Genomic DNA, 17,493 nt, shown 5'->3' on the forward strand with positions numbered 1-17,493 from the left:
TTAAGAGGATGTCCTGGTTTTCATTTTCCTAATGGTTTGTAATTTAAGGCTTGTTTTGGTAATCTTTCTGTTTTCATTCTTTCAACGTGTTCTATCCATTTATGTTTATATTTTTTAAATTTTTTCTATTACTGATTCATGGTTTAATTCTTTCATAATTTCTTCATTTCATTTGCATACGAATAAAATGATAATAAGTGAAGTTATCCCTACTAAAAAAAAATAATAAAATAAGAAAGCTATCTTTTCTGGCAGGAAACTGCTAAACAGGAAGGAAACGTTCCCCCTTCTCTAAGAAGGGGGAGACGGCAGGAGTATCTATGCAATAGATATCTCCTGCCCTCCTGAATATGGGATAAGGATATCGCGGAATAGAAAAAAACGCCAGTAAAGAAATTAAAAAAACCAAGAGGGTAAATAATTTAAAAAAAAAAGTATACGTAAAAGTACTCAGAATTAACAAAAAAAATGCATTAAAAAAAGGATATTGGTACTCATCATCATTCTAAGAATAAGAATCTTCATAAAGATAAGCGCATTCTCATTTCAGACGGCTGGTCAAAGAACTTAATGCATCCAACCAAATGGCATACGAAAAACTTTCGCGCAAGATTTTAAGAGACACACACACCAAAGAAATGTGGTCAGATATACAAACAAATATTTGTGAGAATTCTGTGCTTATATAACTCACACTTAAAAAATAAGTATTTTTATCTGTTTTTATAAATTTCGTATTCTTTAACAGGATCTAGATTTAAAAAAATAAATAAACAAAGTAAAGGATCGAGATCTTGTAAAAACCCTCTAGAAATACAAATAACCAAACCGATGACACAGCCAAAGTTAAACTACAGCACATAGCCAAACAAAGTTAGAGATGTGCACCTACATGAAGCTTTCAAATCCTCAACACTACCAGTCCAGTCCGTTTTATTCCAAACAAATTATCAAGCTTTGGAAAAACCCTTTATAATGAGAGATATTTCTTACAGACACACTAATCCAACATTACTACGAATGCATTTGCTTACTCCCAAAGAAGCCAGAAAATCCGGCTTGATATCTACGTGCACTTTCTTGAAATCCCCGTGTGTCTAATAAAAACTAAAACAATCTCACCCCAGAACACGTTCTGCAGAAAACTCAAGGTGAGTCAAGAGTCGGTACTTAAGCTAAGTACCGTAGTAAGTCACTGACCACTCTTATTATAAAAATGACCAGGACCAAAATTCGACCCATTAACTCCGATTCTAATCTGAATATTATCCACACTGTCACTTTTATTCCACAGAGATACTCAACAAATTTAAAGCGACTAATAATAATACAAAAAGTATTTTGCACAAACAGCAAAAAAGCCCCCCCTCCCCAATGTGGCTTTCTCCTCCTTCACATATACCTCTAAAAGTCTGACCGACCGATTTCGAATGAGTTTGATAGTTGTGTGAAGCAGCTGAACTAAATATTGAAGAAGCAGCAGGTTGGTTGCAAGTTAAAAGCGGCAACTTCGCTGACGTTATTGTTGAACCTGTGGAGAATGTAAATTCTCCTCTGAAACTTTAGTAATGCATTGAAAGAGAAACAATAACACTATTATATTGCTAAATTGCAGCCAACTTCCTGTTTCCAGTACTTGACTCACTTTTTTCTTTTTTCTTCTCCCCCTCTTTTTTTTTACATATGAGATGTATTTTTATGAGATACTCATCTACCCTACATATTAAATTCTTATTTAATGCACAGCCTCTAATTAATCTTTGATTACACAATGTAATCTATGTCACTTAGCACAGCAACTGATAATCACACTTGACCTCATTACAACAGCATACATATAATACAGTTTATACCCTACAGCTACTTAGCTTCCTTATTCACAAGGAAAAGAAGAAGAAAAGAAAAAAAAAAAACGGAAGTTCAGAGTAGAGTCCCAAGGAAGTATGGACCTTTGGTTCATAATCACTTATGCAGCTTCATATCAACTTCTCGGCCCGTTTTTTAGTATGAAAAAAAAAAAAACTGAAAGTTTCAGAAGGAAAAAGCCCTGACAATTTTGCCGAAGCCTAAATGAAAAATTAACACCAATGAAGTATCATAGACACAAGGATTGGTAAGGACAAAGTCAATCAAGGAATGGCTGACAGAATAATATGAAATAGGAAGAGAAATACCACATTATTGTGCTAATACGAGTAGTATATTTATTCCTTCTGTTACCAAAAATTTATATTTTTTCTGTCTTGATCTTTTTTTAGATTTTTTTTTTTTTTAAATGCTATAAATAATTTACAGGAATACTCCCTCACAAGTTTTACTAGTACCATCAAAAAGTGACACATTTAGTAAAAGGAAGGCAAAGGATTTTGACATTGCTTTCAGAATTTTTGGTCAAATAAACATTATTTTAGCATTGTTGTCTTAGTAAGATGTGCCAAAAAGTCTTTGAAAAAAAAAAGAAAAGCAGTTACTACAACTGTTTTAGTACAGACAGTGAAGCTATCTTAGCAAATTTCATGTATGGGGCGATGTTTTCTCCTTCATAAACGATATTTTTTTTTTTTAATCCAAAAAATTAAATATTAATGAGATGATTAAAATATCCATTTACGCACCTCATTTTTTGATGTGTGGTGAATATCAATATTGCGTGTTCTAGATTTATAAACACTAGAAAAGCGTTTAAATCATCTTTTAAATCATATCATTTTCTATTTACTTGTAGAACTTCATTTTGATAAACTTTTTACCCTTTTGCAAATATTAGTATATTAAAGAAGAATATCAATACTCTATTCATTTATTATTATCCATATTACCCTAATTTTTATTTTTTTTTTTTAAAGGTACTGTTAGGAAGTCAGGATGTGGAAGTGGACGAGGATAAATATCATACCTTTCCTTCAAAACGTTCACCGAAGACGAATCTCATAATGTCCATTGTCAACCAATTCCATTCATTCATCTTGCACCATGAAAATTTCTCCAGTATCTATTCTTTAAGATTCCCTTACTGGTATGTATGTTTCTATCAAATCTCCTCTCCTCCTCCACTTTTTCAGTCGATATTCATATGCACAGTTCCATAGGACAAATATTATATTGGTTAGCAAATGCTGGACCTTTTCGACTGTTTTCTTATTTCCATATAACCCAGGTGACATAACCAGCACAGTAGTCCAGATGTAGTCTTATCTAGACTAAGTGGAAGAATAACTTCTTTATTCCTACAAGCTAGTGTACTTTTTCAACATTACAATTATTGGATGTAATGTTTTAATATTTAACTCACTGTCCCCTATCACCCCTAGGCCTCTAAAATCATTAACTGGTAGCACATCTCCATTAATATAATACTCGGTATGCAATGTTATCCGTCCAAAATGTAATCAACACTACCTCAAGATATGTTCCCTAAATATAGAAGGGCTATCTAAATTCAAAGCCGAAGTCATTGGCAAAATAGCCAAAGATAAAGCAATTGATGTCTTAGCTCTCCAGGAAACCCATGTGCCTGACACAGCCCTGAATAGACTAAAGATCCCAGGACTAATTCTCTTGTCTTATAACTGCCACCTCAAGCATGGCCTAGCAACCTATATCCGGCCTGGTCTCAAGGATATAACCAAGTGTTCCTGATACAGAATACTCCATAGGTATTAAAGTTCATAATATCACCATCTACAATGTCTACAAACCTCCATTGCAATCCTGGCCTGATCAGATGGACCGACCTCCTCCTCACCCTGCTATCTATGTTCGTGACTTCAATTCCCATCACACCATGTGGGACTATTCATATAACAATCGGGATGGTAATAATCTAGCTAACTGGATGGATACATATAACTTGTATTTGAATTATGATGCCAAGCAGGACGCCACGCTTTACTCAGCCAGACGGAACAGAACCTACACTAGTCAGCATCGTCCTACATTAATAGCGATAGGAACATCAATCCCAGTCATCGGCGGACCACCAATCGCTAGATGGAATCTCCGCAGGTCCAACTAGACTGCATTTCAGAACCAATCGAGCAAACCATTAGAGCAATTCCACCCACTCCTAATTGCTATCCTAGATTTGTTAAACTACTCAAATCTGCAGCAAAAGCGACTATCCCTAGAGGCTACAGAAAACAATATATCCCTTGTTGGAGTAGAGAAAGTGAGGAACTCCTAGCCAAATATGAGGAAACTGAAGATCCAACTATTGCTAAGGAGCTCATATCAACCCTGGATAAAAACAGAAAGGAAAGATGGATCTCAACCATCAATGAACTCGATTTCGTCACATCTATTCGGAGAAGTTGGTCACTTCTGAGAAAATTAGGTGGAGCAGAGCCAAGAACACACAAAGCAACAGAGATAATTCCTGATCAAATGGCTAACCATTTATTGAAAACCTTCAAGATTCATCCTAGCTCTACCAGGAAAATTGCTGTACATGCTTCCACCAGACAAATCCTGAAGATGGAACCCGAGCTTCCTGAACTCGTACACCCAGTATCTCGGGAAAAGGTACAAATAGCCTTAAAACTTACCAAGAATGCCAAAGCTGCAGGAGTGGATGGTATACTCCCTGAGTTCCAAACATCTTGGTCAACATGGTCAAACATGGCTGGCTGCCCTTTTCTCAGAAATCATCATGACTGGTAAACTACCAAAGCTGTGGCGGGAAGCCAAAATAATTGCCGTGCCCAAACCAGGGAAAGATCCAAATGATGTGAAAAACCTACGACCTATCTCCTTACTTTGCACCACCTTTAAGTTCTTTGAAAGAATTCTCCTTAAAAGAATTTTACTACTCATCGAAAGATCGGTTGACTGAACAAGATGTCTTGAAGCCAGGAAGAAGTTGCTGTGACCAGGTCCTGGCCCTGACAACTCAAATTGAAGCGGGCTTCCAGAAGAAACTTAAATCTGGAGCCACTTTCATTGACCTAACATCTGCTTATGACAATGTCTGGATCAGGGGCCTCCTCCTAAAACTAGGAAATATTATAAAGTGTAAAAAACTTTCCAACTTTTTGAATCTATTCTCTCCAACAGAAAGATCCGGGTCCATATTGGGGTAAAAAAGAGCAGGCCCAGATTCCTTCACAATGGTCTTCCTCAGGGCTCTGTGTTATCCCCTATACTTTTTAACAACTACGTGTATGATCTACCTCATACCAGATCAAGCAAGTATATATATATATATACGCCGATGGCCTAGCGATCTTACATCAATTCACCTCCTTTACCAACCTAGAATCTACCTTGAATACAGACCTGAACACCCTGGAAGAGTACTTCATGCAGTGGTACTTGAAGCAAAATCCAACGAAAACAGTGTCCTCAGTATTTCACCTGTACAATGCAAATCGACAACTCAACCTTTCTTTCTGTGGAAAAATGGTAGAACACGAGTCTCACCCAAAATACCTTGGAGTGAGCCTGGATCATCAACCTCTCCAATAAAATTAAAACCAGAAATAATACCATTTCAAGGCTTGCTGCTGGAACAACCTGGGGTTGTGGTGCAGAAGTCCTAAGGTCGTCTGCACTAGCCCTCGCATTCTCTGCAGCAGAATATTGTGCCTCTGTCTGGGAAAGAAGTACACACACACTAACATTATAGACACCCAGCTAAATTCTACCATGCGCACAATTAGTGGGACAGTGAGAAGCACCCCTCTCTCCTGGCTGCCTGTTCTATCTAACATTGCTCCACCACACATACGGAGAAGACAAGCCTCGATTAAGGCATTTAATAAAGCAAACACCCCTCCCCCTACATCAGACTCTCATAAACCCACCTAGTCTTTGCCTCAAATCTATAAAGCCTCTGGTCCATGGACGAACTCTCTTCAGCTGCGCTGCCATCATAACTGACATATGGAGAGAATACTGGTTCAAAAATCTACCAACAAACAGCTTCCTGGTAGAAGATCCCTGTGCTCCGCAGCCTGGTTTTGATCTTCCTAGGAAGATTTGGTCATCAATAAACAGGATCAGAACTAGTCAGGGGAAATGTGGCTACCTTCCACATAAATGGGAGCTGTCAGATCACCCTTATTGTGATTGTTCTCCCGTGGCTCAGACGATTACTCATATTGTGTACAACTGCCCAAGGCACCAATTTCATGATGATGGCCTACAGGACATTCACAAAGTGACGGATGAGGCCTTGAATTGGCTTTCCAACCTGGACCTTGACCTGTAGTTGGTATGGTGGCGGTGGTTATGGAGGAAACAGAAGATCGTGGTCCCATCTCACCACGAAGACGTTATTCTCGTAGTCACGCTCATAATCCTCGTCATAGTATCAGCAGAACTCCTCCTTATGTTAGAAGATGCTGATGTAATGTGAAATGGACCTCCTCTAATGCATCAAGTTTTCTCAGATAAGACACAACTGCTCTCTAATTAAACCTAGGATTCAGCTACATTTATGTTGTGAAGTGCTGTGAGAACATGCAGCCTTGTCATACTTGTTACAGCAGGACGATAATTGTCCTTAGCTTGATTATGATAAGTTACTTTTGCTTTATTTTTTTAAAAAAAGGAAAGACTTAGAAAGCAGGTTGTGCCTTTTATGTAATGAACTTTTATATGTTAAGATTTTCATCATTTGTTTCTGGAAATTGTGATTGTACTTTTCACTTACAGTTTTATGTATCCATAAGCATAAATAAAAGTCCAAAACGCAAAGCTTGTGCATATTATCAATATTGAATTGACGCTCATCACTATTTGCTCATAGAATCCTTACAGTCAGTCTGTAAGGATTCTGTATCGGATGTGTCCCTTATCAGCCGACCCACCTTTGCATCATCTGTATATAATTGAATGTTTCCTTCCCAATCAACCCCAGTGTCATTAATATACAAGTTAAGCACAAGTGGTCCAAGAACAGAATACTGTGAGACCTCATTGGTCACCCTCATTCTCTTAGAACTCAGGTTCTCCATACATCACTCTTTGATTGCGCCCCTCCAATCCACTTCACAGGCCTATTTTGCAAACTTTTGAGTTTGTATCGTAATCTTCTACAAATTCAAAAGTATCATGTTATATCCATTCCCTTTATCCAAAATTCTGCTCTAATTTTATTGTAAAACGTGAACAGTTTGGTGAAGCAAGACTTACCTACCTTTAGCAAAAGCAATGCTGTCTTCTGTAAAGGATAAAAGAATTATTTACCCAAGCTGAATGCGGTTTCTCATCAGCCTTTCTAATATCTCCGTAACCACTTCAGAGATATAGACGTGTCCATACATAATTGGCCGGATCAGCCAATTATGTATGCTCCATCTTGCTCACCAAATTAAATAACGTTAGAAACAATCATCTAGCACATTCCTTTAGAACACGTTCTTCTGATATCCAAACGCTGTGTTCGAATCACGCTCAGGCAACATTTTTAATATCTCTGCCTCTATCTTTTCATCTAGCTCTACCTCACCGTCAAAAGAACTAATGGATGTGTCAACAACGTTTCCCATAGGAACGTGATTAGTTAATAACTCAGATATTTCAGTTATTTCCTGTGCATTCGTATCCTTACCAACGTGATTGGTTAATAACCGAGATATTTCAGCTATTTCCTGTGCATTCGACACTTTCCCTATCCGTATTCACTAAGGTTATCTTTCAATATCATTCTTCCTTGTGCTAGCCACTGTTCCGATAACGTCTTTTCATACTTTGATTTTTACCTTATTCACCAAGGTCACTCTTCTGGCATGTTCTTAATACCACTCATATATACCTACTCATCACACTTCTCACAATATATATAGTCGGTTGTAGGCTCCTTCAGATATACCCTGAGCACTTTCTATGCACTATTGATCAAATACCAATATTAATATTGATATCAACAATCAGTCGTGATGTTAATGATCAATAATATTAATATCAATATTATTAAATTATTATTACCCACATTAAATGATAATATTTATACTATTATTTGAATATATTCAATATCATGCCGAAACTGGTGACGTCACAGCACAGCTAGTCAAAAAAAAAAAATAATAATAATAATCTCGACAACAATAAAATAGTATTATAACATAAATTGAAAGCCAAACGGCTATTTTTCTGACATCCTTAATAATAATTAAAGGGATACAAATCCTTTGTTGTTCAACTGCCAGTAAGCAAAACTAAGATCGAAAACTACGAATCTATGAGTTTCATATATGTTTCACTTAAACCTTGTTATCTTCCAGGTCTACCTACTCACTGATGAGACCTCAAAAAAGGTTGAAACCGGTCTGGGTAGTGACCTCTCCTCATAATGTAATTACGGTATTACATCCCCTAGGGGCTGTGTTATTACATTATGAGAAAATATCAAGGATAGTGATATTTTCTCATAAAATATCACTATCCTTGATAGTGATATTTTATGAGAAATATCACTATCAAGTGATATTTCTCATAAATATCACTTGATAGTTTATGAGAAATAAACTATTTCTCATAAACTATCAAGTTTATGAGAAATAGTTTATTTCTCATAAACTATTATGAGAAATAAACGGTGATTTCATCAATATTCGTCCAAAAAAGTGACTCTGTTATATGCAGGAAGAGAGAGAGCGAGAGGCCGTTTTCGAAACACAGATGATCTGCATATTGAAAATAACGATACCATCATAAAAATATGAGTGGGTTCGCAATAGCATTCTCGTTCTTGAATGGTGATTTCATTCATTTTCGCAACTTTTATTCCCCCCCCTTAAGTATTCTAGACAGTTTATTTCTTGTCACTTGTAATATTTTTGTATCATTTTGCAAATAATAATTTGCAAAATGCATATTTAAAAATTTTTGTTTGTAATTTTGTTAAATCAATTTGAAACCAAATCTGAGATTATTTGACAAATTTTAGCATTATGACGGCAGATCGTAAACAGTAAATTTAATTAAATTTATTATTTCGACAAATGATGCGATTAAAACCAAAATTCGGGTTACTCAACAAAGTTTAATAAAGGCCCCGAATATCAAGTATTTAAAATTTTATTTACGTCAGAGAGCAGAGCGAGAAGCTATTTTACAGAAAGCGGACGGGCGGATAAAATGAATATAATAGGTCAATGCATTTTACGAAATGCACTTAAAAATTGACTGTTTTCAATGTTCATTAATTTTTGTTATACTGTTAATCATTTTTCATGATCCTATTGTACTCGTTCATTTCCATCCGTTTCATCGAATATATCAATATAATTATAAGAAATAAATCAATTTTATAAATATATCAAAAATTATACACATAATCATGACAATCTTAGCTTCTCGGTTAAACATCGAACTTTTTAGTAGTTAGACTTTAATCTGCTTTTTTTTTTATCTTTCAATTCTTTTCCTCTTTTTTTCAGGTAACTCATTCAGCAATTGTTTGTACAGTTTCCTGTTATTAACCAAGAAAGCAGTCTCATCTGTGCAACCTGGAAATTACTTGATATATTAACAGTTTTAATGTGTTCTCTTTATGTCCAATAAAGCGAAGTTTTTATTTTGATATTATGATGATTATTCGTTTATCTTTCTACAATTTTATTGAAACAAATTTCTCTACCGAGTATTTCTTAGATATATGTTTCTATTCCCAAAAGGAATTCGTTTTTATTTTAGTATTTTTATAGCTAAATTTCATATATGGATATAAACAGTAATAAAAAAAGGCGCTGAGTTACAAAATATAATTAATAGCGGCATTGATTCACAGTCATTTAATTTTAAATGGTGTTGGATTATTTTTGCCAGAAAACATTTGTCTGACTCGTTTTCTTCTCTTTCAATGATAGTCCTATTTGTTATATACTCATATAAAAAATTATTCACACCTCAAAAAAAAAAAAAAGAAAGAAAGAAAGAAAATATTCATATTGTCATCTTTGCTGGAATCCCAGAGTAAAATCATCTTACATACTACAGCATTTGTCTTCCTCATTTGGGGAGCTCCCAAGTAACTTTCACGTGATTCATTTCGCATTTAGAAGAATCTTTCAATAGTATGAAAACGAAATCTAGAAATTCCAGGATTTCTAACTGTTTTACCTCAAAACTCTTTGGAGACGAGAAGTAACATTTCATTTAATAAGCTTACTTCTAGTAGGATTAATAAATATTTATTAGTTAACACTTGATCTATTGTCCAAATAATTACCCAGGCTTACTTCTGTTTTTAACACTGTTTATAGAAAGCTTCGATTCTGTGGCTATTTTTCAAACTTGCTTAACGTTCGCAAAGTTAAAAAAAAAAAAAAAAAAAAAAATCGTTGTACTTGACCTTCAGACAGTTTCGACAATATGGCCGTCTCCACCAGACATCGCGCTCATGTATTTTGTCTCTTTTAACTTCCTGTATACCGGGCAGACAGTAAGAGAGGAAAGCTCTCCCTCGGGTGGGCCCCCCTTAACCTTCATTGTGCAGTCTATCGGTTCGGTTGTATTGGAAAGGAGGGGAAATTTGAAGGGGGGAGGGGATGCGTCGGTTGAAAAATGAACGACGGCTTGTTTACAGGGAGTCCCCGACGAAAGTGGGGCAGGTGGTGGCCACCTGGATATATACCTTACATCTACCGTTGGGGATTTTTCAACCCCCAAAACTATATAGGTCAGACTATGGTAACTATGGCAACGACATGACTGTCATTAGCAATGTTCACGTTGTACTTTTTGATAGTTATTATAAATTAACTGTCCTATGCAAGGTGAATTTATGACAGGGATAAAAAAAAATATCCCGCTAAGCACATCAATATAATAAAACTGCCTATGTTCTAACACAAAACTGCTTCTATACTTGTGACAGTCTTAAAGCAGAAATAACTGGAGATATCAACTTTGTCCAGTAGGTTTAATTTTGTGTACTACAATCCATTATTAGGTGTGCTTCAGAGAAGATGCTCTCGGAGACTGTTTCAACCTTGAAACAGCAGGATAAACTTTACAATTAGACTGTACTTTATATTCCACTTGTATTCTTTCCATATAAGTGAACAGTATTAACATCAAATTAGTATCAAATATGGTACTGGCTGAAGAAAAAGAAGGATAGAAGGAGTATTATAATAGTTTTGTGTGATGACGATCTGCCCTATTTAAAAACTGAAAGAGTTCTAATAATTATATATGTTATGTACTCTAAATAAAAAAAATAAAATAAAATAAAAAACTACATAAACTTATATCAAAAAGTCGACGTTTTCATATGCCTTGGGCAGGGTGGCTGTATTTGTAAATTCTCATTATCTGTAAGTTTCTGCAACATTCATTATTTTCTAGGGTTTTTATTAATAGAAATAAAGAGAGTATACTAGTTCTTCCTTTGGATGTTTATTATCATGATACTGATCACTATATCCAGAATTTTTTTTTTTAAAAAGAAGTTTTATCAGTCAGGGTGGCCGAGTGGTCTAAGGCGCCAGACTTAAGATCTGGTCCTCGTATGAGGGCGCGGGTTCGAACCCCGCTCCTGACAAAATTGTTTTGAAGCGCCTCCGTAGCGCAATTGGAAGAACGACGGTACATTGCGCCCTTCGATTGGAATAGGCCTAAGTTCGATTCTCGTCGCGACGGGAGGAATCTTTATCTGGTCGATTTCAATCGAAGGTGAGTTAGCCGATCTCATACGGAGGTAGCAGGGTTTTTTCTCCCGGAAACTCGGGTTTTTCATCCCGCATACATACAAATCGGCCCTTTAGAACACACGCAATTTACAGACAAAAATTACTAGTTGTGGTGGTGTTGGAGGTGGGCGGCAGATGGCGTTGATAGAGATGATTCGTAGTAGAGGTTAGGTGCAGAGACAGTTGTAGATGTCCTCCCACGATGAGTCTTCGGACTCCTTGGAGGTATCAGGAATAATAATAATAAATAATAATTTAACCGTGAGGTATTTGCTAGGATATACTAGGATTGGCAGAGATGAGATGGACATCATCTGTAGAGATCAATGGATGCGAAGTAATATGGTCAGAACATGACACCATGCACGAAGCAGGAGTTGGCTTCCTTCTTAGCAAAAGAGTTCGAGAGGCACTGTTAGGCTACAAACCAGTCAATGAACGAATCATAGTAGTAAGATTTCAGGCAAAACCATTCAACATATCAATAGTCCAGATATATGCACCCACATCTGACAGCACAGATGAGGATATTGACTTATTCTACAAAGATCTGACAGAGACAATAGAAACAATACCAAAGCAAGATGTGCTAATTATTGAAGGAGATTGGAATGCCAAAGTTGGAATAAATAATGATGGTTGCGAAAGAGTCATGGGAAAATCTGGTTTCAGAGAAAGAAATGAACGAGGTGAAAAATTCTTAGAATTTGCTGTGGACCACGAGATGATGATCTGTAACACAAGATTCCAACAAAAGGAGTGTAGAAAATGGACGTGGCGATCAAATGATGGGAAAAACAAAAACATGATTGATATGATTAAAAGAAGATGGATAACATCAGTACAGCAATGTCGAACTTTTCAAGGAGCGGATATATAGACTCGGACCATAGTTTAGTGATTGCAAACATCAAGTTGAAATTAAAAAAGAAATATAAACCCCAACATCAGAATAGAAGAGATACAGCACGAATAAGTGAAGCAGAAATAGGAAGAAGGTACAGGACAGTGTTAGAAGAGAAACTTAAAAGTGTGGAGAAAGAAAAAACTCGAATTTAAGAGTGAAAAGAGTAATTAAGGCGATAGAAGATGCAGTTGAAGAAACAGTACCAGAAGAAGAGAAGATCAAGAAGAAATGGATTACAGAAGAAACACTGAAGTTAGTACAGGAGAAAAGAATGTTGAAGATAAGAAGGGATACATCAGAACAAATCGAAGAGCAATATAGAAGAAAGTGTAATGAGGTGAAAAAAGCAATCAAAATGGATAAGATGAAATGGTTAGAAACTCAATGCAACAATATAGAACAGTACTATGGAGAGCATAAAACAAGGACAAAATGATCAGAACCGTTAATAGAAAGTGGCAACCAAAACAGACCACAATAAAGATGAAAAAGGCAAAGTATTGATGAATAAAGAAAAAATTGCACCGGTGGACAAGATACTGTAGTGAGTTATATGAAGAAAAACTAGGTTCAGATAGCGTTGGGAAACTGACTGAAGAATTGAAGCAGATATCACCACCAGGTAATGAGCATGATATGGACATTTTAAGAGGAGAGGTAGAAAAAGCAATAGGATGGCTAAAACACAACAAGAGTCTTGGTAACGATAACATTACTGGAGAAATGATTAAATATGGTGGTGAAAGTATGGTTACAGAAATGCACCAACTATGTAATATGGTATGGAAAGAAGAGAAAATGCCAGAGGAGTGGGTGAAATCAAAATTAGTAACATCATACAAGAAAGGAAATAAGCTAGAATTTAAAAATTTTAGAACAATTGCCTTGATAAGTCACCTTGGTAAAGCGATGATGATCATATTGACAGAAAGATTGAGAACACAATTGGAAGCATACCTTGCAGACGAGCAAGCAGGATTTAGGAAGGATAGAACTACAATTCAACAGATTTTGACAAGACAATGAGGTTAATAGCAGAGAAAGCTAGGAGAAAAAATAAAAATATATATACTTGCTTTGTTGATTTTCAGAAAGCATTTGACACTATTGACCAGAAAATGACATTAACAGTTCTGGAATCCTATGGAATTGATAAAAACTAATAGCTATATTAAAAGATGTTTATCAGAATGCAGTGTTAGAATAGGTGATGATTTGGGGAAATGGTTTAAAACAAGCAGAGGTACTAGACAGGGAGACCCAATATCACCAAGCATTTTCATTGCACATTTAGAAAGAGCAATGAATAGACTGAAGGAAGATGTCAAAGGAATATCTGTACACGGAATGAGAATTAACAATCTGAGATTTGCAGATGACATTGTTATTATTGAAGAAGACGAAAGAGAACTACAAAAAACACTGAAACTGTTAAATGAGAAAGGGAATAGATTTGCACTTGTTATGAACTTGAAAAAAAAAAGACAATGGTATTAGGTGAGAAGAACATGAAACAAAAGATACAATGAATGAACTGATATAGAAAATGTAGAACAATTCACATATTTGAGAAGTAAACTGACATGACTTGGACTGTAAAAAAGAAATAAAGATCAGGATTGCAAAGGGAAGAACAAATCTGAAGGCCATGGATAACATCTGGAAAAGTAAAGTGATCAGTCTGCAAACAAAACTAAGAGTACTGGAAACATGCATCTTCAGCGGTGTACTGTATGGATCAGAAACGTGGGTAATAAATAAGGAATCAAGAAAATGAATTTTGGCATTTGAAAGAACTTGTTACAGGAAGATTCTAAGAATAGGATGAGTACAGAAAATCACCAATGAAGAGCTCTATCAGAAGATACAACCAAAACAGAACCTAATGCAGAAGATTATAAAACGGAAGCTGCAATTATTTAGACACATCTGTAGAATGAGTGAGGACCGGAAGATAAAGACATTTATGTTTGGTATTTTGGATGGTTTAAACAGAAGAGGTAGACCATACAGAGAACGGATAGACGATATAAAAGACTGGTGTGGAATGAGTGTACAAAAACTGCGACACTGTGCACTGGACAAAGAAAGGTGGAAGAAGATATTGAAGCAGTCATCGGACATCAACGGGCAGTGAGCCCATGGTTCGTGATGATGATGATGATGATGAATATTCGATATATTAGGTAATATTCGATAATTCCCAATAACGAATATTATAAAATATACTGAGAAGCAGCTATTTACTTAATAATAATAACTGGTTTTTGGTATATTCTTCCCAGCCCCAATTTGTGTAGTAACATAATTCATTCACTACCTGCAAGGTTCTCAAAGTATCAAACAGCACAGAATGACGTAAGCTGTAAATCATAAAGTGTACTATGTCATATATTCCATATTTCTCTAAAAATTGGTTTGCATGTTACTCGCACATAATTCGCTGCAATCAGAGAATCATTCTTTTCTGGACTATTCTATATTTTCTAAATCACTGTTTTCGACACACACACACACACACACACACACACACACACATATATATATATATAAATTATATGAGCAGGAAGACGCAGAACGCATCTTATTCTTACATCAGTTTACTTATTAATATATTGTAATATTTACGGACATGGTATTACAATAGCTGATGCGTGAGTCAAAAGTCATTGTGAGTGAAAATCGTACTGCTGTTCGAGTTTTTTTTTTTTTGTAATGTAAATAACCGGTTCTCGATATATCCCCCCCCACACACACACACACATTTCGCCACTCACATTTTGGCGCAATAATAATTAAGAGAGTAAATAACTACTCAGTGAGTAATTTGAAACTGTCAGAAAAAATTGAATTCTTCTTTCCAGAAACGTATACAATTTTGAAATAAGTGCTGGACAGCGCTATATTTTGTAGAAACCTAAACTGAGCGCGAGCTATTATACACACAACCTTCAACAGTTGTGTGGGCAATTTCGAGTGGGAAACAATGTGGGGGGGGGATCGTCCTTTTGACCCTAATCATATCTCCCCTCCTTTAGGAATACTTTCCACCATTTTGTGACAATATGAATCAGGTATTTTGGATCATTTTCCTTCATCAAAACCACCACTGCTGGACGCACTGATCCAGTCGTAACCATGCTACAGTTTATCCCAAAAGTGTCCTTGTGAGTTGAGATCGTAATTAGTGCAGTCAGTCCACTTTTTCTTCGACCGTGTCAATAGCACCCGCAGTATAACAATGGATTTCTGTTGAAAGGGAAACGAGAGTCTGTTCCGTAAAACTGTTGAATGCGGCATTTTATTATCCAGAAATGTGGAATATTCGTCTGGTCAGCTCCAGATCATTACACCTCTGCCACTACACTTTACATCGTAGGGTGGTGCACTCTGACATAGTTAGTCTCTAAGCATCTGTCACACCCACTCTGCCCATCTGGTCTTGCAACGAATGAGCAGCGTGGGTGTGACAGTATTGCAATGTTCTACAGACTAACCATGATATTTTTTATACCAATATAGTCTGGGCGTTGATTGTTTTATGGTCGATGTTCGCCTTATGTACATCTTGCCCTTTCGCAGAAATCGAGACTGTGTAACTCTGTTTTGTTTTTTTTTTAATGTGATTCCCACTCACGAAACGTTAGCCTACAGTACGTTAGCACCTATGTGGGCTAAGGGATTTTTCTAATTTTTAAATTAATTTTTATAAATTTTTGCATTTTTATTTATTTTTACATAGTCTGGGAACTCAACTCTAGAGACCAAAAACATGCAACTTTATCAAGCCATTTCAGATCTCCAATAAGCAAGGTAATGGTTATACACCTGGATGTGAGACTACCACCCGAAGGTAGGAGATAGAATTCATCTTCCACCGAAAGACAACCACAAACATCCACAGCAGGATGTTTCTGGTTGTCTTTCTGCCAACCAACCGAGCCGGCTTTATGCAGTTTCCTCCTCCTCCTATCCTGAACCCATTTAGAGTTTTTAACTCTCACTGGGTTTACACAGTGATTGTCGACATTTCCGTACATCATTTAATCTCTTCGTGTTATCTTCCCGAGTCTTTCCATGTTTCTTGAATAAGCAACCTTAAATTTCGATTAGCTGACAATGATTGACAAACAGATAAGCTACTAATATGGCATTAGTGGCCAATTCGGTATCGCCTCTGTCGAACTCTGTATGTTCCTCCCTTCTATATCTGTTTACACAGCAATATAAAGTGTTGCTACAAGAATACTGTATACACTGCTTGGAAAGACGTCAACGGACACCGTAGTGTGAAGAACAAATAGCCATGGCGTCCACCTTAATAAGATGCATGACCTCCATTACCATCGATTGCTAGAGTGCGCTTGTGAAAATTCTTCCCCATAGGATTGCTTCGGTCATCGCAGCAAATAGAGGTCATCGGACCATTCTTCCTTTTGGTATGTATCAAGGTCCTGGACTGTTGTGAGGTGGACGTTCTTTGACCTCCTCATCTTGTCCAAAGCTCCATTTCATCCCACAGATGTTCAATAGGATTGAGATCAGGACTATGTAGAGGTCATCACACTTGACTGGCCTCTACATAGTCCTGATCTTAATCCAGATGGACGGATGTGGGTGTAGCAGATGTCCAGTGAATGTTTCTTACCATAGTGCGTAACCCCTACTATTATATTCGGAGGTGACTACAGCACTTAAATGTAATAAATGGATTTTTTTTTCTTTGTGTTGATCTCATTTGAGATGTAATGTTTCAGCTTGCATCCCCGACACACACACACACACTGCGGTGCCACGAACATTGAACTCTGAGACCAAATCAGGAAAACAAGAATCATACCATCACACCGTCACCTCCGAATTTAATAGTTGGGGTTACGCACTCTGGTAAGAAGCATTCACTGGACATCTGCTACACCCACACTCGTCCATCTGCTCAGCAGGGGA

The 17,493-nt window shown here is 36.5% G+C and overlaps 1 long non-coding RNA gene and 1 other non-coding gene across 2 annotated transcripts in view; both read left to right on the plus strand.

Moving 5' to 3' along the window:
- The window catches only part of LOC150096548 (uncharacterized), a 58,833-nt gene extending 49,307 nt beyond the window's left edge, over positions 1-9,526 (plus strand). Inside the window, exons 2-3 of the long non-coding RNA XR_016549785.1 lie at positions 2,847-3,016; positions 9,384-9,526. This is a non-coding gene — a long non-coding RNA (uncharacterized LOC150096548). The remainder of the gene's footprint in view (positions 1-2,846; positions 3,017-9,383) is intronic.
- Positions 9,527-11,407: 1,881 nt separating this feature from the next.
- On the plus strand, positions 11,408-11,491 carry TRNAL-UAA (transfer RNA leucine (anticodon UAA)). The gene has a single exon. It is a non-coding gene; the product is annotated as a tRNA-Leu (tRNA).
- Positions 11,492-17,493: the final 6,002 nt, after the last annotated feature.

Source organism: Typopeltis vanoorti, chromosome 18 (genome assembly GCF_054136105.1).
Source record: "Typopeltis vanoorti isolate ZY-2024b chromosome 18, IOZ_Tvanoo_1.0, whole genome shotgun sequence".
NCBI lineage: Eukaryota > Metazoa > Arthropoda > Arachnida > Uropygi > Thelyphonidae > Typopeltis > Typopeltis vanoorti.